We start from the raw sequence: 19,554 nt of genomic DNA on the forward strand, positions 1-19,554 counted from the left end.
AGAGAGAGAGAGAGAGAGAGAGAGAGAGAGAGAGAGAGAGAGAGAGAATGAATCTGTCCCATTAGATTTGTGAACTCCTAGAAGGCAGGGAAAGTCTTTTGTCTTCTTTTTATATCCCTAGCATTTAGTACAATGCCTAGTACATACTAGGTAATTAATAGATGTTTACTGAAAATTTAAGGGTTACATAGAGGTATATGTAGAGTGTTCCCATAAAAATACAAAAAAATAATCAGAATGTAAACAAACAGACCATTAGTTTCTAAAATGACTCTATAAGTCATTTTTTTAAAATAAAAATAAGGTTTGAGACTTCTTTTTTTTTTTTTGGAGGGGGGAAGGCAGGACAATTTGGGTTAAGTGACTTGCCCAAGGTCACACAGCTACTAAGTGTTAAATGTCTGAGGCTGGATTTGAACTCAGGTCATCTTGATTCCAGGGCTGGTGTTCTATTCATTGTGCCACCTAGTTGCCCAAAAACTTCTTAAAAGTTTTTTGGCAATTTCCCCTTTTTCAGATACCTAAAATATTAATTAGATAATATCTTCAAAATTGTGTTGCTTCCTGATCAGACTTCTTTTATTTATGTTTTGCTTAGTCTGGGTGGTTTTTTTCCTATTTCTTTTATTAAATGTCTTTTCTACTTCCTAATAAATGAATATAGGCGATTTCCATTTTTTACTTCTTTGTTGTCCTCCAAGGTCATTCTTAAATTCTCAGGAGATAATTTTGCTTAATTGGACTCTCTCCAAATTTTCTTTAACCTTTTTTTGTAATCCACTGCTTCTTGATTTTCTATGAAATGATGTTGCCTGTAATCTTCCACTATTCTTCTCTGTAAAATCTTACAAAATCTTACAGATTTTATATCTACATTAGAATTACCTTTGGTTGCAATATCTTCCTGCTTGGAAAAGAGATAAAAAATTTTCTGACTAGGAGAAGTATTAAGGGTGATTTTGGTCTACTTACTGAGGCAAACAATTTACTTCATGTACTTAAATTTCTTTAGGAAATTGTTATAATCATTATTAATGCCAATTCCTCCACCCACCTTTCCTTTTTATCAACTAGTCTAGGTAATAATTGTTTCAATTAAAGAGCATAGATTTTTTTAAATTCATTGGACTTGTAAGCCTCTGGTGTCTTAAATTTTCCACTAAACCATACTTTCATATAGAGCTGCATATATCTATTATGCATTTGATATAGATATGGCTCTATCTCTGTATGTACTTGCTGTCCTTCCTTCTGTATACCTTTGCACTAAAGTAATTTAATATCAAAACATATACACACATACATATACATATATATGTATATATATGTGTGTTATATATATATATATATATTTCATTTAGTGAACCTAGAGTGTTCTTTCTAGAATTTCTCTACTTTTTTATCCTCTTCAACAGATTTTCTGCCCATACTTAATCTATCTTCATGGTGGTCTTTTTTGCAAATACTTATCAAAAGCATTGAAGTACAAAATAATCTAGGGCCCCATGAAAAGATATTTATTTTTGCCTTAAGATATCTAATAAAATTGTTTCTATCATCTCCTCTATTTGTTTCTCCAAATAGAACCTATGAGTCATTCTTTTATTTAGTTGCAATTTCCCCTTTCCTTTTACTGTTACTGACATGATAAAAGTTGTCACAAACTGGAGTGGAAGTAAGACTAGGTGTAGAGCTGACAGACTTGGGCTCAAACTTGCCTTTGTAACTTAATAATTCCTATCTTAAGTCACTTTGATTCAATGGGCATATATGAACGGCTTCATAAAAGCTTTATCATATATCTATCTAATTATGTTCATTTATCTTCTACTTGCTTTCTCTTCAAGTAGAAAACTAAGAAGAAAGACCATGGATGGGTTAATTTCCCAGTTTTAATACACGAACCAATACCTATCAGGGTTTCTCTCTTCTACTTTCCTAATCAACATGGATTAGGTAAGCTTTGTCCTAAAAAAGTGACAAAGCCAGGACTTAATTGACCTGGAATACAGCACAGACCTACCCTGGTACTCCCCTGTCTTGGGTTCATGGTGACCTCTGGCTGTATTGGCATGGCTTCCTGGTCATCAAGGATATAAAAAGTCCCACCTATGAGGGGTCACTGCCCTTCAAACTTAGTAGATGACAGAAGACCATGAAAGTCACCACATCCTATTCCTATGAACAGAAAGGAATTCAAAATGGAAAGGAGAGAGATTGTGCTTATTTAAGATACTGGTCATGGCTTCTTATTATTACATATCTTTGCTATATTAGAGTATATTAAGTAAGTCTCTGTTATTTCTTCAATGACTTATTAGTGCCTTATTTTATCTCACAACAGAACTGAACTAACAGGGTATTATTGTCAGGCCAGTTTCTAACATACTACTTCTTACTCTATAAAAGAGATTTTGACATGGGGGAGGGAAATGGAGGTAGTATAGTATTTCTTTTTATTCTTTATTGGACACACTTTTAAGTATTTTCTCCATTATGAACAATAAACAAGACAATAAATCACACTCTGATTCACACCCTTTGCTAATTTCCAAGCTTTTGCTAATTAAAAAACTCACATTGAAAATTTAGCATTGGCTCTTGTGAACTACATTGACTTGGGTTTAGCACGCTTCTGGTTGTAGATCTCTTGTGGAAGGTATTATGGTGTGAGAGAATTTCCTTTTTGTTTTTTCAGTGTTTTTCTCACTTACATGTAAAAATAATTTTTAACCTTCCTTTTTTTAATTTTTGAGTTCCAAATTCTGTGCCCTCTCCCCACTCCTTTCCCTAAGAAGACAAGCAATTTGGTATAGATTATACATGTATAGTCATGCAAAACATATTTCCTTATTATCAATGTAGCAAAACAAAACATACACACACACACACACACACACACACACATACGAAGTTAAAAAAAAAGTATGCTCCAATCTGTACTCAAAGTACTTCAGTTCTCTCTCTGGAGGTGGATATCAGTTTTTATCCTAAGTTCTTCAAAACTGTCTCAAATCATTTGCAAAGCCAAGCACAAGCAGCTTTCCAGAGGACTTCTGCTATGAAGAGCTTTTCAAGGTTCTGATTTCACAGTATAGTGAACACTCTATTCAATAACAAATCAGAGCAAAAAATTCACAGAAAATCAAGGTACAGCACTTACAATGTTACAACTTATCACAAAAAATCAAAATACAGCATTCACAACAGCGTATCACTAAAATAGCCACAGTTTTCACCACAGTGATCACAAAGTTTTAAACAAAGAACAATCATTTAGTAGCTTTTCAGTTATCTCAGGAACATTTAGTCATCTCAGTCATTCAATCATTCTTAAGGAGGTTTGCCTCCTTAAAGGACACCAAGTACAATAGTCAAAGTTTTCCACTCCTGGGGCACACCAAGTTACAAATCAATTACTTATTCAGTCATCATTCAATTCAATCATCAGAAAATACACAAGCCCTTCACCCCTAGGTCACTAGTTAATTACAGTTCCTCAGTCAATCCACAGTATCCAAGTAAATTTTTCTTTCAGCTTGACGCAGGGTGGTCTCTCAGATTCCCTGGATTCCCTTCCATGGTCCCAGAATTCCAGATTCACCAAACTGTCACCTGGGTTCAAAGGCAGCCAGCTCCCAGGTTCTTGTCCAGCTCTCTGTGCAGTTCCTGCTCCACATTGGGGCTCACAGTGTCCCGTCCATCTCAAATCCTTCACAGTCTCTGTTCCTGGGAAGACAAGGCTTAACAAAGCCACCAACATGTTCATCCAAAGTACTAGCATTACAGTCATGCTTCCTCAGTCTTTGGCAATTCTAGCTGGTCCTCAGAAATCCTCAGCAACTCCAACTGGCCCTCAGACTCAGCAGAAGTTTTATCTGGTTCCCAGAATTAAAATCACTTCATCTAGGTTCTTCAAATAAATATCATTCTCTCCAGCCTGGGTGGGAGGGGGAGGAGGTGAGGGCTTTCCTCTTCAGCCTCCCTGGTGGCAGCAGCTTCTGCCTCCACAAAGCTTGCTCCAAGAAGATCTGACTTTCCAAGCCAGGGTCTTTCTTTATATATAGTATTGCTCCTCGCTATTCAGCCCCTTCCCATTACATCAGCAACAGGGGATCATATCTTCTATTTCTTTAACAGAGGTTTGGTTAATTACTAAGTGCTAAGTATCTGTTACCTTTGCCAATACAAAGGGATCAAATTACATTATTATTACATCATTGTACTTCTGATAATAGCTAAGTCATTCACAGTTGTTCACCATACAATGTGTTGCTGTGCACAATATTCTCCTGGTTCTGCCCACTTCACATGGTATCAGTCCATAGAATTATTTCCAGGTTTTTTATGAGATATATCTGCTAATGATTTCTTATAGAAAATTAATATTGCATCACAACCATATACCACAACTTGTTCAGTCATTCTGCATTTGATGGGTATCCCCTTGATTTTTTATTCTTTCCCTCCACAAAAGAGCCCCTATAAATATTTTTATACGTATATGTCCTTTTCCTCTTCCTTTGATCTCTTTGGGATACAGAATTAGAAGAGTATTGTTGGGTTAAGGGGATTTCTATACAGATTTATATCAATTCAGGCATACTTCCAAATGGCTCTTCAGAATGGTTGAATCAGTTCACAACTCCACCAACAATGCACTGGTGACCAATTTTTCCAAATTTCATCAACTGTTATCTTGTTTATCTGTCATATTACCTAATGTGATAGGTTTGAGGTGGTACCTCAAAGTTGTTTTAATTTGCCTTTCTCTAATTAAGATTGATTTAGGGCATTTTTTTCATATGATGACAGATAACTTTGATTTCTTCTCCTGAAAACTGAGTGTTAATATCCTTTAACCCCTTATCAACTAAGGAATGACTTGCATACTTATAAATTTGACTCAGTTCCCTATATGGTTAAAAATTAGGCATTTATAAAGAAACTTGCTATAATCCTTCCACCCCTCCCTAGTTTCCTATTTTCCTTCTAGTCTTAGCTATACTGCAGTATGTCTTATCTCCCATGTGCATCCTCAGTTTGAGGCATCGCTTATGATTTTTTTTTCCTCTTCTCTCTTATCAAAACATTGATACAAAGCTAGGTGGCTAAAGGCTACAAACAGCTATCAAACCCAGACAGTTACTATTCTCTTTTCAATTCCTTGATAAAATTACTTCCCTAATCAAACCAAATTAGGTGCTCATTTCCAAGTTATGAAAATTTGAAGGAAGTTCCAGTTATATTCCTCATATTAAGTTACTTGGCCAAAGTTACATAGGTATGGAGATGAAGCTATAGCTAGAACTTAGGAATCATGGCAAGGGTTATAAGATGAATTTTATTAACTGAAAGAATGTCAATGCTATAACACATGGAACAGGGATTTCAATTTAAAATATAATAGTACTTCCTATTTTAAACTTTCAACACATAACACAGTTTTAATTAGAACTTGAAAGTTTTACTTTGATGCTAATGAGAGAGGGAGTGGCCATGGGTCTTAAAGCCTCTGCAAGCAGTATGCCAAGTTTATATAGTTTACCATACCGAAAAAGTTACAAACATGGGGTCGAATGATGAATGGTTTGCCTTTCTTTGGGGGGTTAGCCTAGCCATGTATGTAGAATCTCATTGCCAAAGGGTTAGGTGTTTTTTTCTTTTTGTTTGTTTGTTTGTTTTCTATTTTTGTTTTCTACAGGAAATTGTCAAATTTTCCAACAGCAAGATTTTGCTCTGCCTTGGTACAGAAAAGATTCAAATGAATGAAACTATATGTTTTCTGAGTATGGAAGTAATATGGTTTTAAACATTCAGAGCACAGCAATAAAATTTGAAATAGCTATAGAGTAGCTTCCAGACTGTTGTGACTTATTCAATGAAATATTTTATTCATGTGTATGGAATGGGATAAGGTTTAAATTATGGTGGCAAAAATATGTGCTACCTGTGAGGGAAGATTTCCTAATTATCCTGGCAGAATGGATAGAGAGTTAGCTTCAGAGTCTTAACAATTTGAATTCATGATTTCTAATAGGAATTGGAACTATTACCTGAGAAAAGTCACTTAAACTTCACTGTCAAGGGGTGAAGCCAAGATGGTAGAGATCAGCCATGGACTCACATGAGCTCTCCTAATTACTGCCCCAAACCATTTTAAATAAAGCCTCAAAATGAATTCTAGAGTAGCAGAATATGCAAAATGATGGGATAATACAATTTCCCAGGCTGCAGATTTCTTAGAAAGTCAGTAGGAAAGGTCTGTCATGCTAGGGTGAGAGTAAAATAGACTACACCAACAAACCAGGAGGAGGCCTTGCTGTAACTAAATGAGTACTGGCAACAAAAGCCTTTGAACTGTCAGTGACAAGATGGTAAGAAAAGAGAGGGGGTGGAGCCAACATGGCAGAGTAAAAATAGGACCTCTGCACAACCCCAGCTCCTACCACCTCCAATACATGTAAAAAATGACTCTAAACAAATTTTAGAGCTACAGAACCCACAAACTGACAGAGAGAAACAAATCTCCCACTGAAGTCAGCCAGGCAGGCCAACGGAAAGGGGCTATCACACCAAACTGGGAGCCAAGCCTACCCTGCTACTCCCCCTATTCCCCCTAGCCACATGGTTCTGGCCCCAGGGCAGCCCTGATGAGCAGCAGCTGGAGCAGACTTCAGGAGAGTGAAGCACCAGCAGCTGTGGTGGTTTCCAGACTTCTCAACCCATAAACACCAAAAAGAAAATAAAAGGCCAGTCAGGAACTCTGTTGGAACTGGGCAGAGAAAAGTGTTCTCTGGCTCCTGTCCTGAGGGGAAGAAGTGCTGGAGGCATGGTGGCTGCAGTTGCTGCCATGTGCCTGCATCCAGAGCTCCTAGCCTATAGATCTTAGGGGGACCAAGTGACAGTTCAGAGGGTAATTGCTCTTGTTTTAATCTGCTTGGATCTGAATTGTGTTCTTGGGTAGTAGTCCTGGGGTGTGTGGCCAATGTGTCAGAGCTTGTTGGGGATGCAGGGAGGATGCCCTCCTAATAGCTACGACAGCTGAGAAAATCTCAGCGAGTTGGGGCATAGCTCTCTCCATTTTGGAAGCAGAGCTCTACAATGGCAAAGAGCTCAAAAGTCAAGTAACTGGCTGGCAAGATGAGCAAACAGAGGAAGCACAAACAGACCATAGAATCCTATATTGGGGACAAAAAGGATCAAAGCATGTAACAGGAGGAAGACAATGAAGTCAGAACTCCTGCACCAAAAGCTTTCAAGAAAAATATGAACTGATTACAGGCCATGGAAGATCTTAAGGGCAGAGTCAAGATGGCAGAGTAGAATCATGACCACCGAGTGGCTCCGGCTTCCACCTTCCCAAATCAATGTAAAAAGGGGACTCTGAACAAACTTTGGAGCTGCAGAACCCACAAAATGACACAGAGAAGCTAACCTCCCACTGAGGACAGCCCAGCAGGCCAGCAGGAATTGACCAGATCAGCGTTCTGGGAGGGAAGCCCAGGCCAGCATGAGCCAGAGGTTTTAGCCCCAGGGCGAGTCAGACCAGCCACCAGCTGGAGGGATTCCAGATCAGCAGCAGCTGTGGCTGTTTCCAGAATTATCAACACATAGATGCAAAAGACAAAGTGAGAGGTCAGTGCAGTCTGGACTTTGGGACCCAGTAAGTGGGAGTGCTTCGGCTTTTGTCCCCAGGAGGTGAAGCTGCTGAGAGGCCAGCAAAACCAGCCGGCACCACGTGGCAGCTTCAGCTCCTGGCCTGCAGAGTGTTGGGGGACCAAGTAACCAGGCTGAGGGGTAATCGCTCTTGCTTTAACCTACTTGGATCTGGATTGAAGTCTAGGGTGGAGGTCCTGGGGTGTGTGTCCAGATTGCCAGAGAGTGTGGAGGCCTTAGAGAGGGCACCCATATAATACCTCCAGGAGCTGAGAAAACCCCAGCATTTGGGACGAAAGCTCCCCTGTCTGATGGCAGAGTCCTACTGTGGCAAAAAGCCCAGGGGTCAAGTAACTGAGAGGAGATATGACCAAGCAAAGGAAATAAAGCAGACAGAAGTTTCCAACATTAGACTCCTATTTTGGGGACAAAAAGGAGCAAAGCATAGAACAGGAGGAAGATAGTGAAGTCAGAACTCTTGCACCAAAAGCTTCAAAGGAAAATATGAGCTGGTTACAGGCCATAGAGGACCTTAATAAGTAGATAAGAGAAGTGGAGGAAAAATTGGGAAGAGAAATGAGAACAATGCAAGATAATTATGAAATGAGAGTCAACAGCCTGACTGAGGAAAATACTACTTTAAAAAATAGACTAACTCAATTGGCAAAAGAGGCTCAAAAAGGCAAAGAGGAGAAGAATGCCTTAAAAAGCTGAATTTGCCAGATGGAAAAGGAATCTTCAAGGCTCAATGAGGAGAATCATTGCTTCAGAATTAGATTGGAGCAAATGGAAGCTAATGACTTTATGAGAAATCAAGATGCTGTTAAACAGATCCAAACAAATGAAAGAATAGAAGGCAATGTGAAATATCTCCTGGGAAAAACCACTGATTTGGAAAATAGATCCAAGAGAGATAATTTAAAAATTATTGGACTACCTTAAAGCCATGATCAAAGTAAGAACCTAGAAATAATCCTCCAGGAAGTTCTCAAAGAAAACTGCCCTGATGTTTTAGTACCAGAGGGGCAAAATAGAGGTTGAGAGAATCCACTGATCACCTCCTGAAAAAGACCCCAAAAAGAAAACTCATAGGAATATTATAGCCTGGTTCTGGAATTCCCAGATTAAGGAGAGAATATTACAAGCAGCCAGGAAAAAAAAATTTGAATATTGTGGAAACACAATCAGGATAACCGAGGATCTGGCAGCATCTACACTGAGGGATCGAAGGGCTTGGAATATGATATTCTGGAGGTCAAAGGAGCTGGTATTAAAACAAAGAATTACCTACCCAGAAAAACTGACCATCATGATTCAGGGGAAAATATTGTCATTCAGTGGAATAGAGTACTTTCAAGCATTCTTGATGAAAAAAACAGAGTTGAACAGAAAATTTCACATTCAGATACAAGAAGCAAGAAAAGCATGAGAAGCTAAACAGGGAAAAGAAATCATAAGGAACTTAGCAAAGTTGAACTATTAACATTCCTACATGGAAAAACAATAATTGTAAATGATGAAAGTTTTGTCAGTATGAAAATAGTTGAAGGGAATAGAAAAAAATATATATATATGCCTATATATGAGGGTATATGGGCATATGAATACATATGTCAATGTGTGTATACATGTTTTCAGGTATACATAGGGGGCACAGGACCAATTTAACAGGAAGGGATGATACTTAAAAGGTGAAATTAAGAGGTGAGAGAGGAATATAATGAGAGGAGATGGGGAGAGACAGAATGGGGTAAACTATCTCATAAAGAAGAGGCAAGGGAAAATGGTTACAATGGAGGGGAAGAATCGGAAGGCAAAAGGGAATGGGTCAACATTATTCACATTCAATTTGGCTTGGGGAGGGAATGAAATACACACTAAATAGGGTATCTTTTTGAAAGGGTATCACTTTTGAAAAGGGATGGGATCAAAGAAGAGAACAGAACAAGTGGGAGGTAAGATAGGAAGGAGGGGAATATAGTCAGTCTTTTACAATATATCTACTATGTTATTGTTTTGCATTAGCTACACATGTACAACCTATACTGAACTGCTTATCTTCCCAGTAAGGGTGGGTGACAAGGGAGGAATGAAATCTTTAATTCAAAGTTTTAAAGTCAAATGTTTAAATATATATATATATATATGTATATATATATACATATACATACATACATATATATATATACATACAATCATTAATACTATTTTACATGCAATTTGGGAAATAAGATATACAGGCACTGGGGCATAGAGATTCACCATGGCCTCCTGGAAAATTCGAAAAGGGTATGGGAGAAAATATGGGAGAGAGCAAATTGGAGGAGGGGATATCCTGTGGGACTGCTATTTTGGGGTGGTTGGTAGGGGAAAAATGGGGAGAAAATTTGTAACTCTAAATCTGGAGGAAATGAATGATGTAAATCAGAAGTTAATAAAGCATTTGAAAAATGAAAAAAAGATCTTAAGAAGGATTTTGAAAATCAAGTAAAAGAAGTAGAGGAAAAATTGGGAAGAGAAATGAGAATAATGCTAGAAAAACATGAAAAGCCAGTCAACAGCCTGCTAAAGAAGACCCTAAATATTTTGAAGAAATTAATACCTTAAAAAATAGACTAACCCAAATGGCAAAAAAGCCCCAAAATGCCAATGAGGAGAAGAATGCCCTTCAAAAGCTGAATTTGCCACATGGAAAAGGAATTTCAAAAACTCACTGAAGAAGATAATTACTTCAAAATAAGATTTGAGCAAATGAATGCTAATGACTTTATGAGAAATCAAATATTGTAAAACCAATCCAAAGAAATGAAAAAAAAATAAAAGGCAATGTGAAATATCTCATTGGAAAAACCACTGACCTGGAAAATAGATCCAGGTGAGATAATTTAAAAATTATTGGACTACCTGAAAACCATTATAAAAAAAAATAGCCTAGACACCATCTGGCAAGAAATTATCAAGCAAAATTGCCCTTATATTCTAGAACCAGAGGGCAAAATAGAAATTGAAAGAATTCACCAATCACCTACTGAAAAAATCCCAAAAAGAAAACTCCTAGGAATAGTACAGCCAAATTCCAGAGTTCCCAGGTCAAGGAGAAAATATTGCAAACAGTCATGAAGAAACAAATTGAGTATTGTGGAAACACAATCAGTATAACACCAGACCTAGCAGCTTCTACATTAAAGGATAAAGGGGCTTGGAATATGATATTCTCGAGGTCAAAAGAGCCAGGATTAAAACCAAGAATCACCTACCCAGCAAAACTGAGTATAATGCTTTAGTGGAAAATATGGTCATTCAATGAAATAGAGGATTTTCAAGCATTCTTGATGAACAAACAGAGCTGAACAAAAAATTTGACTTTTAAATACAAGAAAGAATAGAAGCATGAGAAGGTAAACAGGAAAAAAGAAATCATAAGGAACTTATTAAGGTTTAACTATTTATATTTTTAGATGGAAAAACAATAATTGTAACCCATAAGACTTTTCTTAGTATGATGATAGTTGAAAGGAATATATATGTATGAATATGTATGTATGTATACATACATATGTATGTACAGGAGGTTGTATGTGTGTATATATGTGTGTGTGTTCACATGTATGTACATGTATACATAGACGGAAGGCACAGGATGAGTTGAATATGAAGGGATGCCTAAAAAAATAAAGTCAAGAGGTGAGAGAGGAATATATTAGGAGAATGAGAAAGTAATGATAGATTGGGGTAAATTATCTCATATAAAAGAGGCAAAGGAAAAGTGTTACAATGGAGGGAAAGAGCAGGAAGGTGAAAGGAGAATGGGTCAACCTGACTCTCACTGAATTTGACTTAAGGAAAGAATAACATACACACTCAATTGGGTATCTTACCCTATAGGAAAATAGGGGGGAAAGGGATAAGAGGGAGGATGATAGAAGGGAGGGCAGAATGGGGGAGAGGGTAATTAGAAGCAAACATTTTTGAAAAGGGACTGGGTCAAAGGAGAAAATAGAATAAATGGTGGCTGGGATAGGATGAAGGGAAATATAGTTAGTCTTTCACAATGTAACTACTACGGAAATATTTTGCATAACTACTCATATAAAACCTATATGGAATTGCTCATCTTCCCAGTGGGGGTGAGTGAGGAGGGAAGAAAGGAAAAAATCTTGAAGTCAAAGTTTTAAAAACAAATGTTTAAAAAAATTGCCTTTTACACGCAAATGGGAAAGAAGATATACAGGCACTGGTGTATAGAAATCCATCTTGCCCTACTCGACAGTTGGGAGGGAGGATAAAGGATGATATAAGAGAGAACAGATTGAGGGAAGGGATATTCAGTAGTCTCACTATTTTGGGGTGGGGGTAGGGTAAAGATGGGGAGAAAAATTTGTAACTCAAAATCTCATGGAAATGAATGTTGAAAACCAAAAATAAATAAATAAACTGGGGGAAAAACAAACAAAAAAAGAAATGAGAAGCAAGATTCTTTCAGAAAAACCTGGAAAGATTAACATGAACTGACACAAAGTGAGCAAAACCAGGAGAACATTGACTACAGTAATAGCAATATTGTATGATGACCAAGTGTGTTGACTTAGCTATTCTCAGCAATACAATGATACAAGAAAATTCTGAAGGACTTATGATAAAAAATGCCATCTAGAGAAAGAACTGAGGGAGTTGGAATGTAAATCAAAGCATTCTTTTTTTTTTACTTTATTTTTCTTGGTTTAATTTTTTTTAATCTGGAACTCAAAATCTAAAAAATTGTTAAAATTGTTTTTACATGTAATTGTGGAAAAATAAAATATTAAATGAAATATCAGTGTTGTAGGCACTCTTCTAAGAGTTTCACCATTTAGTCTACATTTTGGATAAGAAAATCATAGATTCAGTCAAAAATTCACATCTTAAAATAAATTATTCTGATGACTAAATGGGAGAACTTTCTGAATAAACTGCTCAACACACTCATTAAAAAAAAACAAGTACACAAATTGAAAACAATACAAAAGTTTCATAGTTCAGTGAAACTAGAATCATAAAAGCTACAGCACAATGTGAAGTCAAACCTATAATAAATTTTAAGGCATTGAAGAGGACCTTTTTATATATTAAAAGAAGAAACACGAAGAAGATGCAGGACCATTGCATGAGGTGGATGAAAGGTGAGAACAGTTGATGGACAACACACAGTACAACTCATTTTTCATTTTTAAGATTCAATTTTCAAAGTGAAGAATATCCTTCTTACTAGGGAGGATGGAATAAAAAATGATAAATAAAAAATTGAAATCCAAGACAAATGAGATGACAAAGTTACTTTTCAAAAGGAATTACAACTAGCCATTCCCTTTGTGTGCTCCCTCCCCACCCCCACACACACCTCCAAAACTTTTGTTTTCAAAATAGGTGTGTGTAATTTTTTTAAATCTCTTTAAACTAAAATGACCAGAAACTCAGCATTCACTGGATTTATTCATATAGCCAAGACCTGGTTTAAAATCTCTCTAAATAAAGGCCTTTGCCATTTCCCCTGTGATCCCTAATATACACTACACACAATTACATTTGGCTTTGAATTTTCCCCAGGTGAACAGTGGATAGAGTTAGAAATTCATAGATTCCTCTGTGAACTAGTGAAACAATTATCTTAGCAGCCAATTTTCTGTCAAATGTAAAAATCTTTTCAGAATTTAATATTTATATATCTAAGAATAAAAAAAGAAAGTATTCAGCTTAAAAAATGTAAATCAGAATTTGGCTAGAGATGTTGGTTGGTGTATTAATTTGCTGATCTTACCAAGTGCAGTTAATTGATTTTTCCAAATAATTTATGTCTATCTATATAAGGGTTAAACATAAGCAGATTTATAAAATATATGTGTGCATTAAAATTTACAAAGATTTTATTGCTGACATTCACTGTTGCCTAAATCTAGATTTTTTTTTCTTTTCAGAGTTCTAAAGCATAATGCTTTGTGAGTTTTGAGTTCATTGTTCCCATTTCTAAAGCAATTTACATATCCCCTAACAAACTGCTATGTTCATTTAAATGGTGAAAATTAGCAGGAATTTCTCTACTGATTGAATATCCTGCGTGTAGTACACATAAACTTTCTAGCTTTACCTTACCCTACTACCCCCCAGAAAAACTATCCTTCTATCAAACTAAATTTCTTCCAAATTCTTCCAAACTAAATTATCTTTCAAATATACTTGGTATTTCTCATCAAACCTGTTTCTGTTCCACATATTTACCTGTAACTATAACAAAAAACAAACAAAAAACCCATGACATACATTCATGCCCACACAAACAAAAATTTAGTAAAATTTGAAAATTATTTGAAATCTTAAGTCAAATTCCACTTCTTACAAGAATTATTCCCCTTTTTCTATAGTAAGGAATGTTTTGACTTTTTCTAGCTCATCCTTTTAAATCACCATCCTGGGAAGCAATTCCTCTAGAGAAGCTGATAGATACCTCCAAATGCCCTTAAGGGGTGGCTGAGCCCACCTAGCTAAAGCAGCAAGATACCCTAACATAAAGACAGGAGGCAACACATGCCACGTGAGTCAAAACCACCACCACACCAGATATTGACTAAGTGTCATCAACAGGTAGAGGCTGCTATCCTTCCTCTTCAGTAGCCACAGCTATCAAAGGCCCAAAAAAGAAAGTTCTCATCATGGAAGGCCTTTGATTCAATATCAGATGGTAAAACATCAAGAATGGATATGGTTTTATTAGTGGAGATTATTCAAGAGCTACATTACCATCTGCTTTACTGTTGCAGTAAAAGGGCCATGGGACCTTTCTATCTGACTTGAATGTAAAACTTCCTATATGTGTTCTCTCCCCTATTAGAATGAGCTCTTTGTAAGGCCTTCACTTTCTCTTTGTACCCCCAGCACTCAGCATTATGTTTATATATAGTAAACAGTTAAGAAATGCTTTTTCTTTCATTCATTTACTCTTTCATTTAGTCTACACATAGTACTTTCTCTCTTATGCACTTATGTATTTCTTTGCATTAGAGTAACTTTTGCATATTCATATTCACATAATAACAATCAGAAGGGACCTTGGGAGAGATCCCAAAGAAGGGGTATTAATTTTCCGTGAAGACCTCTAGTCAGAGGATACTTTTTGAGGCATTCCAACTGTAGAACAGTCCTGTATCTCTGATCTAGATATACGATTTAATTGTCATAAGAAATTCTGGGTGAAGAAATCTAATATTTGAGAGTACCATTGGGAGCTAAGTGATTTTTTAAGAATCATATAGTCAGTATGTGCCAGAAGTAAGTGTTAAATCCCCTCAATCTAAGAACAGCCCCTATGACCTGACATTCTTCTGATCTCAGTGTTAGAGTGAGTATACTTTCTTGCTCAAACTTCCTGCACCAAATTCTGATTATTCTCTTGGATGGTGGTCTTCTTCTACAAACAGTTCCCTCTTCACAGCATGCTACAGTGTGTAGAATCTTAGATTAGGAGCCAGAAAACTATGGGTTAAAGTTCAATTTTGAACACTAGCTATAAGACCATGGGCAAGTCACTTAACTTCTGTCATTTTCTTTTTTTTTCCCTTTATTTGTCTGTATTAATTTGTTTATTTACTTTTAGTTTACAAGATTAAATTCCACAATTCCTTGAGTTTCAAATTTTCTCTCCCTCCCTCCGTCCCCTCCCCTGCCCCATGACGGTATACAATCAAATACGGGATCTGTAAATACTTTCACATTAGACATTAGTCAAGTTATAAGGACGGATTGTATCAGATGGAATGAAAAATGGTAAAAAAAAAAAAGGGGGGGGCGACCAGGTAGCACGGTGAGTAAGAGCACAGGCTCCAGTGTCGGGATGACCTGGGGATCTAATCTGGGCTCAGATACTTCATGCCACACCCAGAAATAACTGGCCATGTAACCTTGAGCAAGTTACTTAACCCGATTGCTTTAAAAAAAAAAAAAAGGGAAAAAAAAGAAAAACGGTAAAAAGGAAACAAAACCAAACAAGAAAAAGAAAAATATCAGGTAGTTTGCTTCAATCTGGATTCATATTCAGTTCTTTCTAGTTCTTTCTCAGGATGCAGACATCTCTCACCATCATGAGTCTTTTGGGATTGACTTACATCACTGCATTGCTGAGAAGAGTCCAGTCTATCAAAGTTGGTCATCACACATATATTGTGTCTGTAATTGTGTACAAATTTCTCCTGTCTCTACTCTTCTCACTCAGCAGCTGGGTCAAAGGGTATGAAATTATTTATAGCCCTTTGGGAATAATTCCAGATTGCTGTCCAGAAAGGTTGGATCAGTTCACAACTCCACCAGCAATGAATTAGTGTTCTAATTTGCCCCATACTCTCCAGCATTTGTCATTTTCCTGTTTTGTCATCTTAGCCAATCAGACTGGTGAGATGTTATACCTCAGAGTTGTTTTGATTTGCATTTCTCTAATCAATACTGATTTAGAGCATTTCTTCATATGCTTATAGATATTTTTAATTTCTTCCTCAGAAAATTGCCTATTCATATCCTTTGAACATTTATCAACTGGGGAATGACTTGTATTTTTATAGATTTGACTCAATTCTCTGTATATTTTAAAAATGAATTCTTTATCAGAGACACAGGTTGTAAAAATCCTTTCCCAATTTTGCACCTCCCTCTTAATCTTGGTTACATTGACTTTGTTTGTACAGAAGCTTTTCAATTTAATGTAATCAAAATTATCCATTTTGCTTTTATATTGCTCTCTAATTCTTGTTTGGTCATAAAGTCTTTCCCTCTCCACAAATCTGACAGGTAAACTATTCCTTGCTTTCCAAGATTGCTTACAGTATCAACCTTTATACCTAGATCCTACACCCATTTAGATTCAAACATCACCCTGTGATTTATCTGTTCAATTGCTTCATAAAAACACTTTAAAGATTTTTGATGACACAAAACTGAAAAAAAGAGGCCTTGAGACTAAGGAGGGTTACAGTTATTAACATCTCTAAATGTAAAATAGAGGGGAAAGTTAAGGTTCACTTAACAATATAATTATCAAAGACAAGGTATGTCTAAAAAATGCATTTGAAAATTTTTTCAGAATCCTAACCTTAACTTTATAAATATGCTTTTAATTGTTTTGGACAAGTTGCTAAAAGTTTCTAAGCTCTGGGTTCCTCATTCCTCTCAATACCATCTTGATCATTCTCTCCCCTGAGACCCTGATGTAGAAAGCCCAGCACCCTGAGCCCAAGAGCCTTAGGAGTAGCAGCATTCTCCAGGCCACCAGAACCACTTCCAGCCCAGCCCCTATCACCATCATTGAGCAGAGGTATCACTGTTGAGAAGGGACCAAATACTGTCATTACCTCTAGCAATAGCAGCTGGCCTACTGCAGCTAACTGAAGGAAAAGAGCAAATCACTAGTCCTGCTTCCATTACAGGACTCACAACCATTGTGTGGTCAGGAAACTCCTGTCAACAAAGGGCTATTAATTACCAATTAAAGGGCGGGCAAGCCAACATAGTTAAAACACCTTGAAGGAGAGACAGTTTGCAGGAAGAGCCAGGAGTGTCAAACCATAATCATCTTGACCACCATCTCCCATAAGCCCTTGATGGGGACAGCCTGGGCTGCTGAACCCAAGAGTATTTGGAGTAAGTACTAATGCTTCCAGTCTAATGTCAAGTGGTTCAACATCAGAAAAGGATGTGATTTTTATCAGCAGAAATGACATGAAAGAAGAGGCATTAACATCCACTTTTCCTTTGTATCCTAGGGATCATGAGACCGTCTCAGGCAACACCTTCCATGTTTTATTTTTTCTCTTCCATTAGAATGTGAGTTCTTTGAGAGCAGGGACTGTCTTAACTATTTGCATTCCTAGTGCTTAGTACAGTGCTCTGCACACAGTAAAAACTTAATAAATGCATCATTCATTCATTATTTAGCGCTAATGAGGTACCTGTGTGATGAAAAACTACTATGAAATTGACTATGAATTAAATCATAACAAAAATGACTAAAAACACAGCTTCACCATTGTTATAGTGTTTCTACCCTTATAAACTAAAATTTAAAAGGAAAATAAATGAGGTAAGTTCATTTACATTATTAATAAAGATAAGGGATAACCTAAAACTCTAAAATTACTTTCTTAATATAGCCACATTATGTTTTTATGTGTCATACAAAACATTACATTCACATAGAAATGCTGGATAAATAATTGAAAGTATACTTTGTTTCTTAAGTCCTTGATTTGAAGTATACATATATGTCAGTATATATATGTAAAGACAGTGATGAAGAGAATAAAGGGTCTTAAGAAACTGCTAATTTTATAGTAGAATGCATTTATCTGAAAAATTGTAGAAATTCACTTGGGGAATGAAAATTCATACATTATGTATGAATTATCAATATTGTTCCTGAAATTGTGCCTAGAAAACCATGCCCTCTCTGTTTATCCAAATCTATGTATCCATTACTACCCAGTTCAAGTTTCACTTATTTGATATAGCCTTCTTCAGGTATCCCCATCTCTAGAAATTTTTCTATTTTCTGGACTCTTATTTCAAGTTATCTGCTTCACATTGCCTCATCTTTTTATTTTTTTGTTCTCTAACTGGTTTCTGTTTCCTTCTGAATTATCCTAAAAGTTTCTTGGGATCAAGTACTGGATTTTCTACTTTTATATGCCCCTGATCATCTAAGCCTTGTCATAATGCTGGATACAACCAGATTAAAGGCTACATGACAAATGTTTCTTATTTGCCCTAAAGTACACAGCAAAATGATGGGCACATAGGTGATGTTAAAATATACTTATTAATTTATTGTGTAATACACATGAGATTTCACTGAACACAAATATACCACATTGCTACTATTTTTGGGAGGGAACTAGCTGCATGTGTGATCTCTTTGATATATTAAAAAACACAACAACCACAACAACAACCTCGTATTGAGAAAACTTTCTCTGCTAATGCAGATTAGAACTAGCCTGCAAGTTTTAGAGTTCCTAGGAGGCAGTGAGAAGTTGAATGGCATGCCAACTGTACAGCATATTTCTCAAATGTGACAGGTAGACACCACATCCTCCCAGTAGAGATTAGTTTTCTCTTAAAGGTAACAAAGCTGTCTCTGGGACTAGATTGTTCAGTGTCTCATGAAGCAGTTTCTGCCAGTTTGCTTCCTTTTCCTAAGGGCATAGATGTTCCATGCACATGTAGTCTAGGCCACTCTGATTTGGTGGATTTCTGAGGATATTTCCATACAGAGAAATGTTTCCATATGGAGTTGCATCCAGGGAAGCTAAGTATTTGTGTGTGCCTCATTTCAGCCTAAATTAAAGCTGAACTAACAGGTGTTGGGCCTCCCTCCTACCTGAAGTAATATAGTTTTGCCCCAGACTTTATGCTATTTTATAAGTGAATCCTCACTTTTTGTATGCATACTCTCCACACCTGTCCTTTTAAAATCTCTAGCACAATTCAGGTGCTATCTCCAGCGTGAAATCTTTCTTAATTGCCCCTAACTGTTCAGGTTCTTTCCCACTTGAAAGTACTTTGGATAATTTTACATATTTTTATGATTTAATTCTATGTACTCTATATTATATATATAAATATTATATACACAGTACATAGTAATATGAATGCATGTTCATATTATTATGTAACATATTCATATCATTGTGTACTATGTAGGGGCAGCTTGATGGTGCAGTGGATAGAGTACCAGGCCTGGAGTCAGGAAGACGCATCTTCCTGAGTGAAAATCTGACCTCAGACACTTAACTAGCTATGTAACCCTGGTCAAGTCACTTAACCCTGTTTACCTCTATCTTCTCATCTGTACAATGAACTCAAGAAAGAAAAGGTAAACCA

At 36.6% G+C, this 19,554-nt stretch overlaps 1 protein-coding gene across 8 annotated transcripts in view; it reads right to left on the bottom strand.

Moving 5' to 3' along the window:
• Nucleotides 1–19,554, bottom strand: part of DMD (dystrophin) — a 2,504,498-nt gene that overhangs the window by 1,647,258 nt on the left and 837,686 nt on the right. The gene's annotated exons all lie outside the window — the stretch shown is intronic.

The sequence above is a fragment of the Petaurus breviceps genome, unplaced genomic scaffold (assembly GCF_028583685.1).
Source record: "Petaurus breviceps papuanus isolate PSGF00001 unplaced genomic scaffold, PetGlider_PUasm1.0 90603, whole genome shotgun sequence".
In the NCBI taxonomy this organism is placed as follows: Eukaryota; Metazoa; Chordata; class Mammalia; order Diprotodontia; family Petauridae; genus Petaurus; species Petaurus breviceps.